The sequence below is a fragment of the Ictidomys tridecemlineatus genome, chromosome 2 (assembly GCF_052094955.1).
Source record: "Ictidomys tridecemlineatus isolate mIctTri1 chromosome 2, mIctTri1.hap1, whole genome shotgun sequence".
Taxonomy (NCBI): Eukaryota; Metazoa; Chordata; class Mammalia; order Rodentia; family Sciuridae; genus Ictidomys; species Ictidomys tridecemlineatus.
Genome location: NC_135478.1, coordinates 219897515 through 219914081, shown reverse-complemented (window position 1 = coordinate 219914081; position 16567 = coordinate 219897515).

Genomic DNA, 16567 nt, shown 5'->3' with positions numbered 1-16567 from the left:
CACCCTCATGGTGCTTATATTCAAGTTTAGATCGTGTGTGTACGTGTGTGTGTGTGTGTGTGTGTGTGTGTGTGTGTGTGTGTGACTGGAGATCTAACTCACATTATATAATATTTCACTGTGCATATATTTATATTAGAGTTTTCTGATTCACTTTATTTTATATTTAGATTGGTTTTATCTTCATTTTATTATTTGTTTTTATGTGGTTCTGAGAATCAAACCCAGGGCCTTCCATGTACTAGCAAGAGCTCTACCACTGAGTCACAAGCCAGCCCACTTCCTGATTTACTTTTAGTTCCTTGATGGACATCTTGGATATTGTGTATAGTGCTACAATAAATAAGGGAGTGCAGGTATCTCTTTGATATAATTATTTCACTTCCTTTGGATCTGCAGCCATTGGTTTGCTAAGTCTTGTGGTAGTTCTATTCTTAGTATTTTAAGGAGTGAGTCTGCATACTGCTTTCGATAATGGGTGTACTAATTCACATTCCCAACAGTGTATAAGAGTTTCCCTTTCCTTACATCTTTGCCAGATTTTTTTTTTAAATTTTTTTTTAGTTATAGATTGATGCAATACTTTTATTTTATTTATTCATTTTATGTGGTAATGAAGATTGAACATAGTGCGTCACACACAGGAGGTAATGACTCTGCTGCTGAGCCACAACCCCAGCCCTCAGCTTTTTTGTTTTATTATTATTATTGTCTTTGATAATAGTCATTCAAACTGGGATGAGATGATCTCATTGTAGTTTTGATTTGCATTTCCCACTTAGTGAATTTAGTGGTTTTTTTTTTTTGTAGTTGTTGTTGTTATTTTTATACAACTGTTGGTCGTTTGTATGTCTTTTGAGAATGTCTGTTAAGATCTCCAGCTCACGCTTTAATAGATTGCTTGTATTTTTGGTGTTTTTTGAGTTTCTTACAAATTCTGAATTCTTACAAATTCAGTATTCTGGATGAATACTGAGAATATATTCCCCATTCTAGGTGTCTCTAAGTCTGTTGATTGCTTTTTGGCTCTATAGAAGTTTCTTAGTTTGGTAAATCATGTTTGGCTATTTTTACTTTTGTTCTCATGCTTTGGGATCCTATTTAAAAATCTTTGCCTACTGCTAGGGTTTGGATGTGAGATATCACCCAGAAGCTCATGTGTGAAACAATGCAAGGAGGTTTAGAGAAGAAATCATTGGGTTATGGAAACCTTAACCAAATCAGTGAATTAATCCCCTGATGGGATTAATTGGGTGAGGACTGAAGGGATTCAGGGTGTGTCTGGAGGAAGTGGGTTGCTGAGGGCCATTGTCAAGAAGGTTGAAGATTATTGCTGGGATTAGGGTGTTCCTGCTGCTTGTTCCCATTGAGTTCTCGTGAGATAAAAATGGAATTTGGAGAGAGCCTAGTGGAGTAGGTGAATTGTGCGGGCAGACGGCAGAACGAGATTGCCCCTGGACCTGTGTGGAGGTGGTGTGAGAGCGGGAATAAAGAATTGCTGTTTGAACCTACAAAGGTGTGTGGTGGCTCGTGATTCTGGTGCCAAGCCGAGACCTTGGCATTTTGGTGGCCCATACACGGGATGTCTGAAGCTTGAGGGTAAGAGAATTTGCTCGCTCCTGAAGGAGAGCAAAAAAATGGGTGACCATTTCAAAAAACAACATGTTCTTGTTTTGATTTATTTTGTTTTCATTTCAAGTTGCCTGTTCCTAGAACTTTCTCAGGCAAACTGGGGAAAATGGTTGACTCAAGGTTTGAAGTTGTTCGCCTCCAAGGAAGAGAAATTGTTAGAGGAAGGAGGTACCCCAGTAAGACCAAGAAAAACTAGGGCATATGTTGATACAATACAAAAATGTAGCCCATGGCTTTTTAAAGACGGGTTATTAAGTATATCAATGGGACCATCATGGTATCCTGTAGAAGGATTTTTCTTCAACAAGAAAGAGATGGCTAGTTCTGTTTACTATACTTGTCTAAGATCTTGGTTTTTAGAGACATCTGATTAATTTGAAAAGCTACAGTGTTAAGATATCAACCACTAAATATAAAATCAAGTACTCTTTACTTATTAAGTTCCATAAGGTAATATATTTAAACATTATGTGTGTTTTCATAAATTGGTAAATGGAAAAATGTTTAATATTGCTTTGGTCTGTGTCTTTGCTGAAACAAGGTTACTAAGTGTTAAGATTCTATCATGTGTAATTTATATACAAAGAGTATAAGAAGTTTCAGTTGGGTTTCAATTACAGTATAATAGTACCTTAAAAAACATGAAAGTATTTCATCTTATTATTTTGGAGTAATTTTATAAGGGTTGTTTCAGAATGTGAATTTATAAAAAGCGTTAACGGTTAAAAAAGGGATATAAAAAGGTTCAAGATGTGGAAATATATTTTAATATAAAAGGTTAAAGGTTAAATAAATGTTTCTAGATGAGATAATCTCTGTGTGGTAAAGTAAAAAGTTGTAAAATGCCATTTAAAAAGATTTTGAGGAAACTAGACTTACTTTAAAAGCTTGAGAAAGGAAGAAAGAAAAAAAAAGGTATTTGTACATGGTAGATTGAGACAAAGCTTCTTAATGAAGTAAAAAAGAGCCTTTGGTTGAAGGGCAGCCATGTAAACTAACATTAAAGCGATTTAAACAGAATCTAAGCCTCATTTAAAAGAGTGAAGCTGTAGGTGGTGAAAAAGTACATTTAAAAGTACAGTATAGATGATAATCGAAAGGCTTTAAAAGGTTAAATTGAAGGTGGTCGAGATACCTTCATGGTGGAAAAAATATTGCTTTACTCATCAAACTATTAAAATGTACTTATTAAACCAAAAAGAGGGAGATGAGATAATCTTTGTTTGGTAAAGTAAAAAGTTGTAAAATGTCTAAATAAGTTGGAAAAGGCTTTAAAAGGTTAAATTGAAGGTGGTTAAGATGACTTCATGATGGAGAAAAAAAAACCCATGAAAATGGGAAGATTATAAAAGATTTAGATAAAGAAGATTAAAATTTTGAAGTGGAAAACTTCAAAAACAGAAGTACAGAAAGGTAAAAAAAAAGAGAGAAGATGTAGTAAGATAAAAAAGATATAGGAAGATAAAAAAGATGTAGAAAGACAAGAATTTTAAACCCACAAAATAGGAAACAAAAGAAAACTAGGAGAGAAAAAAGCAACTAAGGGTAAATATAAAAACCTTAGAAAAAAAGAAGATAGAAATAAGATAAAAAATGGTTGAAAATGTCAAGTAAAGATATTTCAGATAGAAAATGCAAAAGGCTAAGACAACTATGGTTTATAACCACATCTAAAAATTAAAAGGACTAAAGTAATTCTAAAAACTAAGGCAAAATGCTTTTAAAAGACTTAAATTTAAAAGGATCTTAAAGGGGTATATATCCCCCAAAGATAAACTTAAAATAACCCTTAGTTTACTCTAAACTTTCTAAATTTGGATTCATCAGGACTTAGTGCTGCAGAATGACATATGTATCTGAAAAATATACATAAGCCTAAGGTACTTTGGAAAGATATTCTAACAGGACAATGGAAAGGTCCCGACCCAGTTATTGTCTGGAGTCGGGGTTCCGTTTGTGTGTTTCCACAGGGAGAACAGCAGCCGATTTGGATTCCAGAGAGGTTAACCAAAGCAATTTCTACAGAAAAAGAATATAATTTGACTCAAATCCATAACAGCTGATATCCAGAGCTCCAGCTTGGCTATTCTTACATCTGCGACAGTGATTAACCATGGTGCCTTTTTTCAATATCTATTTTATTATTGCATTTTTCCCACATCATAAAGTTCTATTTTATCTTTTGAGCTCATACAAACCTAGGTTAATGTTTTTCTGATCAGTTTTGTTTTTTGACTGTGGAGTTTTTAAACATTACAATGGAGATTTTACCTAGGTAAAGCTACAAGGCCGTTATTATTGTCTTATGTGTTGTATGTTATGTGTGCACTGTTTTGTGTTGCATGTCAGTATGTGTGTATGTCCATATTTTTATATGAGGAGCGCTCATGAAAAAATGGATCTGAATTTTTTTTTATTCACGTGATTTAAGTGGTTTAATCTAAATTAGGTAAACAGCTGTTAAGGATTGTTTTTAAAGGTGGTTAACAGATCTGTTTGTTTACTTTCACTTTTCCTTTTCATTATATTTAATAATTCTGTTCAGGATAATGTCTCTTTAACATCATTGCCAGAATTCCCATCTCCATCCCAGTGCCGGTGAAGACTAAGACAACCAAACTACAGCTTCTATGACAGCTACTACAGTAAACTGTATAAACTGATGCATCAATGAATATAACTCAACAAGTACTGCTCAATCAAGGATTTGATTTACTTTGGGAGGAAATGGACATATTGATAGACTCTTCCACTTTGAACTGCCTGCAGAACTTGCCTATCAGTTGCATGCATTGTGAACTATCGTCTGGTGCAGCAAATCGTGGTACTGCTGGCATATTTTTGCTGATGGTGTCAACAGTGATGCAATTTTCTTGCCAGCACACCCCATGTTAATTGTGGTAATGCTGGCATCTTTGCTGATGTTGTCACCAGTGACACAATTTTTCCAAAGGAGTCGTCAATTGGCTTGGTGTTGTGGCATTTCTGTATCTTCCTCCCTTCTACTAGTGATGGTCTAAAATTTGGGGGCCAACAGAGTTGAGGCAAGAACCTCACCCCCCCACTGGCACCAAGGTTAAATTTGGGGGCCAACAGAGGTGAGGCAAGAACCTCACCCCCCCACTGGTGCTTAGGCTTATCCACAAGCATGGCTGAATGCTGGACCGGTGGTCAGTGACGGGTTGATCTGGTTGCAGTGGATTCAACCTAAGACAGGAAACTGACGCCTAAAGGTCAGTTCTCCCATGACGGGTAAGAACCATATGTTGAATTGGACAACCTACCAGGCACGGTCCTAAGCCACATTGCTTGTTGTTTAATTAATCAGAAGGGGGGAGATGCTGAGGGCCATTGTCAAGTAGGTTGAAGATTATTGCTGGGATTAGGGTGTTCCTGCTGCTTGTTCCCATTGAGTTCTCCTGAGATAAAAATGGGATTTGGAGATAGCCTCGTGGAGTAGGTGAATTGTGTGGGCAGACGGCAGAACGTGATTGCCCCTGGACCTGTGTGGAGGCGGTGTGAGAGCGGGAATAAAGAATTGCTGTTTGAACCTACAAAGGTGTGTGGTGGCTCGTGATTCTGGTGCCAAGCCGAGACCTTGGCAGTGGGTCATTGGGGATGTACCTTTGGGGTATAGATTTTGTATCTGGCAAGTGGAGTCTCTCTCTGCTTTCTGATCATCATATATATTTGGTGAGCTGAGCTTAGTCTCTCTCTCTCTCTCTCTCTCTCTCTCTCTCTCTCTCTCTCTCTTCCTGACCCTCACATGAGCTATTTCCCTACATCATACTCTTATGCCATGTTGTTCTGTGCACCTGGAGTCCTGGGGAGTGGAACCAGCTGTTTGTAGACTGAAATCTCAACAATTGTTCTGGTCAGGTCTCCTAGTCACAGCAGCAAAAAAGCTGACTAAAACACCTATACCACAGTCTTTAAGTGTTTCCACATATTAGTTTAATTGTTTCTTGTCTTAAATTAAGTCTTTGGTCCATTTTGAGTTGATTTAGTATATGGTGAGAGGTAGGGACTAAGTTTCATTCTTCTACATATTTATATTTATTTTTATTAGCACTGTTTAAGAAGAGACTGTTCTTTTCCCGGTGTATGTTCTTCATGCCATTATCAAATATCAGCTGACTGCAAGAATGTGGGTTAATTTCTGGGTTTTCCATTATGTCTCATTGGCCTGTGATTTGGTTTTTATGCTTATGCCATGCTGTTTGGTTACTATAGCTTTGTTGTATGTTTTGAAGCCAAGTGTTATGATGTCTCCGGCTTTTTTTTCCCTCCTACTCAGGACTGCATTGGCTATTGTGGATCCTTTGGGTTCCACTTAATTGTCAGGCATGTTTTTCTATTTCTGTGAAGAACACTATCAGTATTTTGAGGGGAACTGCATTGAATCTGTGTCACACTGGGTAGTATGAGCATTTAAACAATATTAATTCTTCCAATCTATGAATACAGGTATATTTCAATTTTTTATGTTCTTTAAACTTTTCTAAATCAATGCTTTATAATTTTCATTGTGGATGCTTTACTTCCATGGTTAAATTATTTCCTAAGTATATTATTTAGTTTTGTAGCTATCATGAATGGGATTGCGTCCTTGATTTCTTTTACAGCAAGTTTATTATTAGTATATAAAAAGATATTGATTTTTGCTGTATTGACTTTGTATCTTGCAACACTCAAAATTCATTTGTCAATTATAAAAACTTTTGATGGAGTATTTAGGTTTTTGTATGTATGAAATCATGTCATCTAAAGATAGATCCCCTTTTTTTAATAGATCAGATTTCAAACCCTTCTTCCAAAAACAAAACCCTTCAACCCTTCCTGATGACGTATCACTATATGTACAGTAAATTGGAATATTTCTACCCTACCGTGGCCTAGGAAATGCTATAAGATCTGGCCACATGCTTCTAATTTTAACTCCTAACTGTTATTCTTCTAACTCTACCGCATTTACCTTGGCCTTCTTGCTCTTTCTACACACAGTAAAGTGAATTCCCTCTTCAGGACCTCTGTACTTGCTTATAGCTCTTACTTGTTCCTCTGCCGAACAACCACTATCACAGGTGTGGAAAGTTCTGGATCACCCTGCCCAAATATGTCCTTTCCAACAACCACCTTCATGGCCACCTGTTTAAGTCTTCTAGATGCTCTTTGTCCATTTTCCCTGGTTTATTGTTCTCCATTGGACTTACCAATACCCAGCGTTTTACTGTGTATTTATTTGTACTTTGTCCCTCAATAGGATGGAAGTCTTACAGACAGGTCATTGACTCAACCTCATTTCTTGCTTTATCCAGAAGGCACAAAACACTAACTTTCAAACAGTAGAAAATCAGTAACTATTCTTCAAAAGAATACATGAGTGAGTAAACTTCTCTCAGAGTTAAAATACCTTGAAAGCTTGGAAGTAATTTTCTGTTATGGAGAAAAGTATAGATCTGTCTTTAAAATTCATTGTAACATGGCAGCTTTTGGCATCTCCTGGTGGTTTTTGTTTAGTACACACTGTATCTCAGATCCCATCGGGACCCTTATTCCTTCAGATTCAGTCTTGGGTGCAGAAGCCTCCTCAGCCCATGGCAGTCCAGGACAGCTGCAGTTGGGTGGGAGGTGTCTGGCACACTGCAGATGTCTTAACTGGATCTTGAATGAAATGTCTGTTTAGGGACCTTAAAGGCAGGGAAGAGAGAGACGGGGAGGAAGGGAGAGGAGAAGCAAATATATGAGGATGTAAAGTGACAGAACATTTCAGGAAATGGATTGCCATTTCATAGTTTGACATTTGGGGACCTGACAATTTTAAGACAGTTACAAACTCCCAATGAGCAATATCCTCCAGAATTTGTTTCTAACAAAAGAAGAGAGCACAAGAAGACACTGAGGCCTGAAAGAGACTGTCCAGCGCAGCACAGAACAACCGGGAGAACCTTCTGTTTCCGACCTTCTCAGCCAGCCAAGCCAGCAAAATGGAACCCTCCATTAACCTTGCTCAAGAAACTGCTCTCCAGCAAGGCCTTATTGACTTCCTGTGCACCTTTCTACCCCAGAAGTTCCTTCTGGTATCTGCTTCTTTTTAGATATCTTGGATTAGCAACCTCGGAACATAGTTTCTGAAACCAGTGAAACACCTCACACTAGTCTTGTCTCATCCATTTCCTCCTTGCCCCCAAACAAAGAGGCCAGAGCACCAGATGGAAAAATGAGGTTCTTTGGTTTTGGGTTCTCTTTTCTGGGGTGGCAGGAAGTCAGGGATTTCCTTTCCTTTAATAGATTGATGCCTTTAGCTTCTATTTCTAAAGGATTTCTTTGATGTACCAGTTCCAGAAGTGTGTTGGCCCTCTCTGGTAGAGGTCCTCCCCAGAGGCCTTTGTGTTCCTAATGAATTAATTATGTATGGAACAAAAGAGGATTGAGTGAGAGAGCTGGGAGGATTGTAGGAAGGAGAGACTTTGGCTCATTTTCATCAAGAGATCTGAGTATCGGGAATGTTGGAGGAGATCATTTTTGGACTCAAATATCCAAACCTCTCAGAGAGAGGTCTTTGGAGCAGGATAACTCAGAGATAACACTAGCTCCATGTTCCTGGGAATAGAAAGAAAGGTCCTTCAACATCCTCTTTAGAGTAGAATGGAAGCCACAAATATTATTTGGAGCCTGGGGAAGTCTATATGGGAGATGAAGATATGCAACCTGGTAGGCTTTAGAGTTAGAGTTACAATAATACCTGGTTCACAAAATAGCTGTGAACAATGAGGAAGAAAGAGAGGGTTTCTGATCTTAGGTAAGACCACAGGGCAGAGGGCCATATGAAAACAACACACACACACCACACACACACCCCACATCACATGTACATAGTCACACACATGGAGACTTTGTGGGAGAAGGAAGAAGAGTTTTCTTTCTTGTGAACACAGTACTTCTCCCATAAAATCCCTATGAAATACAATTATTAAATCAATGATAGTTATAAGAGAACTAAATATAATTATTTACCCAAGATGATACAGATAGGTTGGCCAGACAAAATTAATGTCTCCATGTTGCTCATTGCAAAAGCCCTTCTCTTCTCAGTATAGCATGCTGCCTAACAGTTAGGACTTAAAATCCCAGCTTAATCCTTGCAGTGATCCTCTGCACACAGAGGCCAAGATAAATGCCTCCAACCTGGCAGCTAGCGAAGACCAGAAGGATAAACCAATGTCCACAGCCCAGCAGGATTTTTGGAGGGATCAAGAGGAAGAGAAAGAGCAAGAGTCCCTTCAGGCCAGTTGGCAGGGGTTCTCAATGATCCCTCTTCTCCTTTCAAGCAGATTCTGCTTCTATACACAAAGTCAACAGTAGCTGCACAATGGCACATGTCATGACTAGGCCTCCAGGATAAGAGACAGGCTGTTCTTCCTGGGTTTATAGATGAAATAATGTCCTTCTGTCAGAAGTCAATTTAATCCACCTGTATCCACCTGCTTGCCATTTCAAAGTCAATCATGTGAAACAATTGCTGCTCAATTTCCATTTGCCACTGACTGCCCTGATCTGTTTCCTGCCTTCACTCCAACCCTGTCTTCCTTCTTGGAGTGCCTGCAGGGACTGCACCCCAGATACTTTTCCTGCTCAGGTCTCCAGGGCTCTGGTTCTATGGGTAAGTGGTTGTTGATAGAAACCTCCATGTAAACCAGGAGCTTCATCTGTGTTGTATACACAAGGAGCTCATCCATGCTTTCCTTATACTTCTCTGCTTCCCAGGCCTGGGAACATTTTGAGAGAACCTGGGGAAATAATCAACCAGAGCTATGGTATTCCTTCCCACTGTCACCGTTTTACCTTTTTTTTTGGAAACCATTGCACCTTGATTTTCCTAGACTTTCTCAGGTGTAGCACTGAAAGTCTTGTGTCCTGGGAAGTCCCCAGCTCTGGACACATCATGGTGGCTGATCACTCTAATTCCCCTTTATCTCAGCTTCTATCTCACACAGTCTTTCGGCACTCAGGTTAGTTTCCAGGAACCTGTACTGGGCTGAGATAGGACAGTTCTAGGGAGGTAATGAAACAACCCACTCCATGGGCTATGGTTCTTTCCATCTCCATTGGAATCATTTATTTATTTATTTATTTTAGTTGTTGATAGAACTTTGTTTTATTTATTTATATGCAGTGCTGAGAATCGAACCCAGAGCCTCACACATGCCAGGCAAGTGCACTACCATTGAGCCCCGGCCCCAGCCCTCCATGGGAATTTTTTATTATGGGGCTTTCAGCTCAAGGTGGCAAAACCAGCCCACTTGTTTACTCCTCCCCCTCTCTCCCGGTGAAATAAATGAAGAGAACAAAAACATTAAATAAAAATAATGATTAAATCACACAGGAAAAGCCAGGGCCTGAGGAACCTCTTTAGTATAAGTCCCCACTCTTATCCCAACCCAATAAACAGAGTTTTAAAAATAGTTATTTGTGGACTCTCTCTTGATATTTTTCCCTGCTACAAATTCACCTTGAGTCTGAAATAACAGTGTCCAGCCTTGACCTCATTCCTGACCTCCAGCCCCTCATTGCAATGGCCTGTTGCCCACTTCCTTGGACATTCAGTTAAACTTTCATTGAGTGTATTAAAAATCTATTTTACTCAAATAATCTCTTCCCCTTGTTGCTTTCACCATTTCTTCAGTCTACCCGGTATGGAGACTAGCATCTTCTTGCTAGCATGGAGCAGGATGATGGAAGGATCCATCAGCCATCAAGTCATCCAGAGTCTTCCTCCACTCCATCCCTACCCTGGTTTTATTTTGGTTTCAGCCACATTATTTCACCCTCGGTAGTCCACTGTGACTTTAATAGTTTCCTATCTGTTGCCCCTGTCTTCTCTTTCCTTCAATTCAAATAACTTTAAACAACATAAATTAGCCTTTTGAAGCTGATGCTTCTATTGGACCACTTCTCACTCAAAATTCTTTAGATGTTTCTCTTTCTTATCAAGGTGAATAAAAATTCCTCAATCTGGCCTTCTACTGTGACACCAAATGGCCTTGACAAGTTACTTCCTTCTGCTTTCCGTATTGGCTGCACCAATTTGCAGTCCCACCAGCAACGTATGGGAGTGCCTTCCCCCACATCCTCGACCACACTTATTGTTATTTGTATTCTTGATAACTGCCATTCTGACTGGCATGAGATGAAATCTTAGAGTAGTTTTGATCTGCATTTCTCTAATTGCTAGAGATGTTGAACATTTTTTCATGTATTTGTTGATCAATTGTAAATCTTCTTCTGAGAAGTATCTGTTCAGCTCCTTAGCCCATTTATTGATTGGGTTGTTTGAGTTTTTGGTGTTAAAGATTTTGGGTTCTTTATATATCCTGGAGATTAGTGCTCTATTTGATGTGTGTGTGGCAAAAGTTTGCTCCCAAATTGCAGTCTTTCTCTTCACCTTGTTGATTGTTTCTTTTGCTGAGAAGAAGCTTTTTAGTTTGGATCCATCCCATTTATTGATTCTTGATTTTATTTCTTGAGCTTTAGGAGTCGTGTTAAGGAAGTCCGGGCCTAATCATGTAATGAAGATTGGGACCTACTTTGTCCTCTATTAGGTGCAGGGTTTCTGGTCTGATTTCTAAGTCCCTGATCCACTTTGAATTCAGTTTTGTGCATGGTGAGATATAATGGTTTATTTTCATTTTGCTGCATATGGATTTCCAGTTTTCCCAGCACCATTTGTTGAAGAGGCTATCATTTCTCCAATGTATGTTTTTGGCACCTTTGTCTAGTATGAGATAACTGTATTTATGTGGGTTTGTTTCTGTGTCTTCTATTTTGTACTATGTTCTACATGTCTATTTTGGTGCCAATACCACGCTGTTTTGTTACTATAGTTTTGTGGTATACGTTAAGGTCTGATATTGTGATGCCTCCTGCTTCACTTTTTTTTGCTAAGGATTGCTTTGGCTATTCTGGGTCTCCTATTTTTCCAAATGAATTTCATGTTGTTTTTTTCTATTTCTATAAGGAATGCCATTGGAATTTTAATTGGAATTGCACTGAATCTTTATGGCACTTTGGGTAGTATGGCTATTTTGACAATGTTGATTCTGTCTATCCAAGACTTTGGGAGATATTTCCATTTTCTAAGGTCTTCTTCAATTTCTTTTTTAAATGTCCTATAATTTCATTGTAGAGGCCTTTCACCTCTTTTGTTGATTCCTAAGCATTTTATTTATTTATTTTTTGAGGCTATTGTGAATGGGATAGTTTTTCTAATTTCTCTTTCAGAGGATTCATCACTGATGTATAGAAATGCATTTGGTTTATGGGTAATGATTTTATAACCTGCTACTTTGTTGAATTCATTTATTAATTCTACAAGTTTTCTGGTGAAATTTTTTGAATCCTATAAATATAAAATCATGTTGTCAGCAAATAATGATAGTTGAGTTCTTCTTTTTCTATTCATATCCCTTTAATTTTTTCATCTAATTGATCTGGCTAGAGTTTCAAGGACTATGTTGAACAGATGTGGTGAAAAAGCACATACCTGTCTTGCTGCTGTTTTTAGAGAAAATGCTTCCAATTTTTCTCCATTTCGGCTGATATTGGCTTTGGGTTTATCATAGACAGCTTTTACAATGTTGAGGTATGTTCCTACTATTCCTAGATTTTCTAGTGTTTTGAACATGAAAGGTATTGTATTTTGTCAAAAGCTTTCTCTTCATCAATTGATATAATCATATGATTTTTATATTTAAGTCTATTGATGTGATGAATTATATCTATTGATTTACATGTGTTGAACCAAGCTTGTATCCTTGGAATAAACTCAACTTGATAACATGGTGCACTATATTTTAAATATGTTTTAGTATGTGATTTGCCAGAATTTTATTGAGAAATTTTGCATCAATGTTCATTAGGGATATTGGTCTAAAATTTTCTTTCCTTGATGTGTCTCTGCTTGGTTTTGATAGTTTCATAGAATGAGTTTGGAAAGGTTCCCTCCTTTTCTGTTTCATGGAATAATTTGAAGAGTATCAGCATTAATTCTTCTTTTAGGGCTTGTAGAACTCAGTTGTGAATCCACCTTGTCCCAGGATTATTTTGGCTGTTAGGTTTTTGATGGTGTCCTCTCTTTTCTTGCTTGAAATTGATCTGTTTAAATTGTGTATGTCCTCTTGCCTTAGTTTGGGTTGATCATATGCCTCTAGAAATTTGTCGGTGTCTTTGAGAGTTTCTATTTTACTGGAGTATAAATTATCAAAATAATTTCTAATTGTCTTCGGTATTTCAATAGTGTCTGTCATAATATTTCCTTTTTCATCCCAAATTTTAGTAATTTGAGTTTCCTTTCTCCTTCTTTTCATTAGGGTGGCTAAGGGTTTGTCAATTTTATTTATTTTTTCAAAGAACCAGCTCTTTGTCATTTTTTTTGAATTTTTTTCAATTTCATTGATTTCTGCCCTGATTTTAATTATTTCATATCTTCTACTACTTTTGTTGTTGGTTTCTTCTTCTTTTCCAGGGCTTTGAGCTACAACATCAGGTTGTTTATTTGTTGACTTTTTTCTTTTTTTAATGAATGAACTCTATGCAATGAACTTTCCTCTTAGGATTGCCTTCATAATGTCCCAGAGATTTTTCAGAAGTGGTATTGGAGTTATCATTTACCGCCAAGAATTATTATTATTTTTAAATCTCCTCCCTGATGTCTTATCTTATCCATGCATCTTTCAATAGCAAATTGTTTAGTTTCCAGATTTGGGAGTAGCTTCTATTTTTTATTTTATCACTGATTTCTAATTTCCTTCCATTATGATCAGATAGAATGCAGGGTAGCTGCTCTATTTTATTGTATTTGCTAAGACTTGCTTTGTGGCATAACATATGGTCTGTTTTGGAGAAGGATCCATGTGCTGTTGAGAAGAAAGTGTAATCGCTCGTTGCTAGATGGAATCTTCTATATATGTCTATTAGGTCTAACTTATTAATTGTATTATTGAGTTCTATAGTTTCTCCGTTTAGTTTTTGTTTGGAATATCTATCCAGTGGTGAGAGGGGTGTAATAAAGTCACCCATTATTATTGTGTTGTGGTCTATTGGTTCTTTGATTTGAGAAGGTTTTTTTGTTTGTTTGTTTTTGATATACATAGATGCCCCATTGTTTGGGGCATAGATATTTATGATTGTTATGTCTTGTTGATGTGTGAATCGCTTAAACAGTATGAAATGTCCTTCTTTATCCAGTTTTACTGGCTGTGGTTTGAAGTCCACTTTATCTGATATGAGAATGGAAACCTCCCTGCTTGTTTACCTGGTCCATTTGAGTGGTACGTATTTCCCCACCCTTTCACCTTGAGTCTGTGGCTGTCTTTTCCTGTGAGATGAGTGTCCTGAAGGCAGCATATTGTTGGGTTTTTTCTAAAAACCTAATCTGTCAATATATGTCTTTTAGATTTAAGCCATTCACATTCAGGGTTATTATTGAAATATGATTTGTATTCCCAGACATTTTGGTTTATTTTTGGTTTTTAACTTGAATTGGTTTCTTCTTTGATTGGCCTTTCCTTTAGTGTAGTTAGTCCCTTTGCTGATTTTCATTGTTGTTTTTCATTTCCTCCTCCTGGAATTTTTTACTGAGGATGCTCTGCAGTGCAACCTTTCTCGCTGTAAATTCTTTTAACTTTTGTTTATCATGAAAGGTTTTTATGTCATCATCAAAAATCTGAAGCTTAATTTTAATGTATATAAGATTCTTGTATGGCATCCATTTTCTTTCAGAGATTCGTATATATATTGTTCCAGAATCTCCTGGCTTTGAGGGTCTGTGTTGAAAAATCTGCTGAGATACGAGTTGGTCTCCCCCTATATGTGATGTAATTCCCCTCTCTAACGGCCTTTAAGATTCTATCCTTATTCTGCATGCTAGGCATTTACATTATAATGTGCCTTGGTTAGATCTGTTGTAATTTTGTACATTTGGTGTCCTGTAAACCTCTTGTATTTGATTTTCTAATTCATTTTTCATGTTTGGGAAATTTTCTGGTAGTATCTCTTTGAAGAGATTATGCGTTTCTTTGGTTTGAATCTCTGTGCCTTCCTCTATCCCAATAAGTCTTAGATTTGGTCTTTTGATGCTATTCCATAATTCTTGGGTGTTATGTTCATGGCTTCTTACCATCCTCACTGTGTGGTCAACTTTATTTTCAAGATTGTTTATTTAGTCTTCATTATCTGATGTTCTGTCTTCCAAGTGATCTAGTCTGTTGTCGATGCTTTCTATTGAGATTTTTAAAAAATTTTGTTTATTGTTTCCTTCATTTCAGTGGTTCTGTTTTTTTCCCCAGAATCTCTATCTCTTTCTTAAATAATCTTTTGCTACCTGTACTTGCTCCCTTATCTCTTTGTTGGTGTGATCAATGGTTACCTGTATTTGCTCTCTTACCTCTTTGTTGAAATGATCAATTTTTGACTGTATTTGCTCACTTAGGTCATTCTTTAAGTTATAGGTAATTTTTAATTATGTACATTCTGAACTCCTTCTCTGACATTTCTTCAACCGTGCTGTCTGTGGATTCTATTATTGTAGTATCTTTGTTTGGGGCACTTTCCTCCCTTGTTTTTTAATGTTTTCTGTATATCTCCCTTTTTTTGCAGTGCAGATATGAGGTATTAGAGTTTCTGCCCTATAATCTTGTAGAGTTCCTGCAGATTACTTGTACTTCACCTTGGTGTTCGGCTTCTAGACCCTGGTTGGTGTCCCACGATAAAAGCTAATGCAACTAAAGGTAGTGGTGGCAATAGCAGAGGTAACTCAAGATAGCAGTGGGGATGTCCCAATATGGCTGCAACCACTTTCAGAGAGATGGGGCTAAAAGGGTGAGTTGCCTGTTTGGAGATTCAGCTGCCTCCAGGCCCTATCTGTTGTCTCAAGGCTGAGGCTACTACATGGGGAGGGCTATGGTGATGGCTTCAGTGTCCCAAGATGGAGGTGGGCTAGGTTCTTGGGGTGGGACTGATTCTGAGCCTAACCATGGCCTAGGCTCCCACAGGGGTCGGTGGGACAGTCCTAGGCCTGGACTCCTCAGATTTATTTTTGACATTAAAGCTTATCGCCCACTTCCTGCGAGGGCGATGGAGTCAGGGTCACTCCACGTGAACTGGGTTGGCAACAGAAAGACCACACAAACACAGAAATAACCTTTTCCAGGGATCAAGGAGGCTCTGAGATCTCAGCTCCCACATTGGAGGTCAGGGAAATCAAGGGAGGCAAGAGGCAAGAGAGCGAGCTCACCCAAGCCCTTGTTTTTATTTAGAGGAAAGACATTCAATAAAAAATTCCACCCAAATAAGACAAAAGATTGAGTTACAGCAAACAGGGGGGTGTAGCCCAGTCCCGTTGGGTGATGCCCACTCCCAGAGCTACACTTCCTTGCTAAGCGAAGGTGAGACCCACCTGCCTTGCTCTGCATGCAATGCCAGTTCCACACCCCCTTTAATCAAGGCTCGGGGGGTGTGCTCAGCTCCTGTTCAGGGTGGCCCCAACAATAGTTTTCTGATACTCATGTTTGACTCTAATAAGACAAAAAGTTCTTAGAGGACTAACTTCTTCCATAGGTAAAAATCTTTTGAATAGGTGATTATGCAATGAGAAGTTGATCTGTTGAATGTTGGAAGAGGGATGGCATTTGGAGAGGTGGAAAGAATATAGAGGCTCTGGGTGAGAGATGGTTAAGGGTATGAACAAGGATAGTAGGGGCAGAGAAAAGGTATGAGAGGAACAGTGTGGTTTGAACAAAAGTGGGAAAAGAGAAGGAATGGATAGCTTTAGGTGCTCATCATGGAAGAAAAGATATCATTGGGCAATGGGAATTTATTTTCCCTCTGACATGAATATGTCTAAGTATTGATAGACAAGGGTCAGAGGATGATGTGT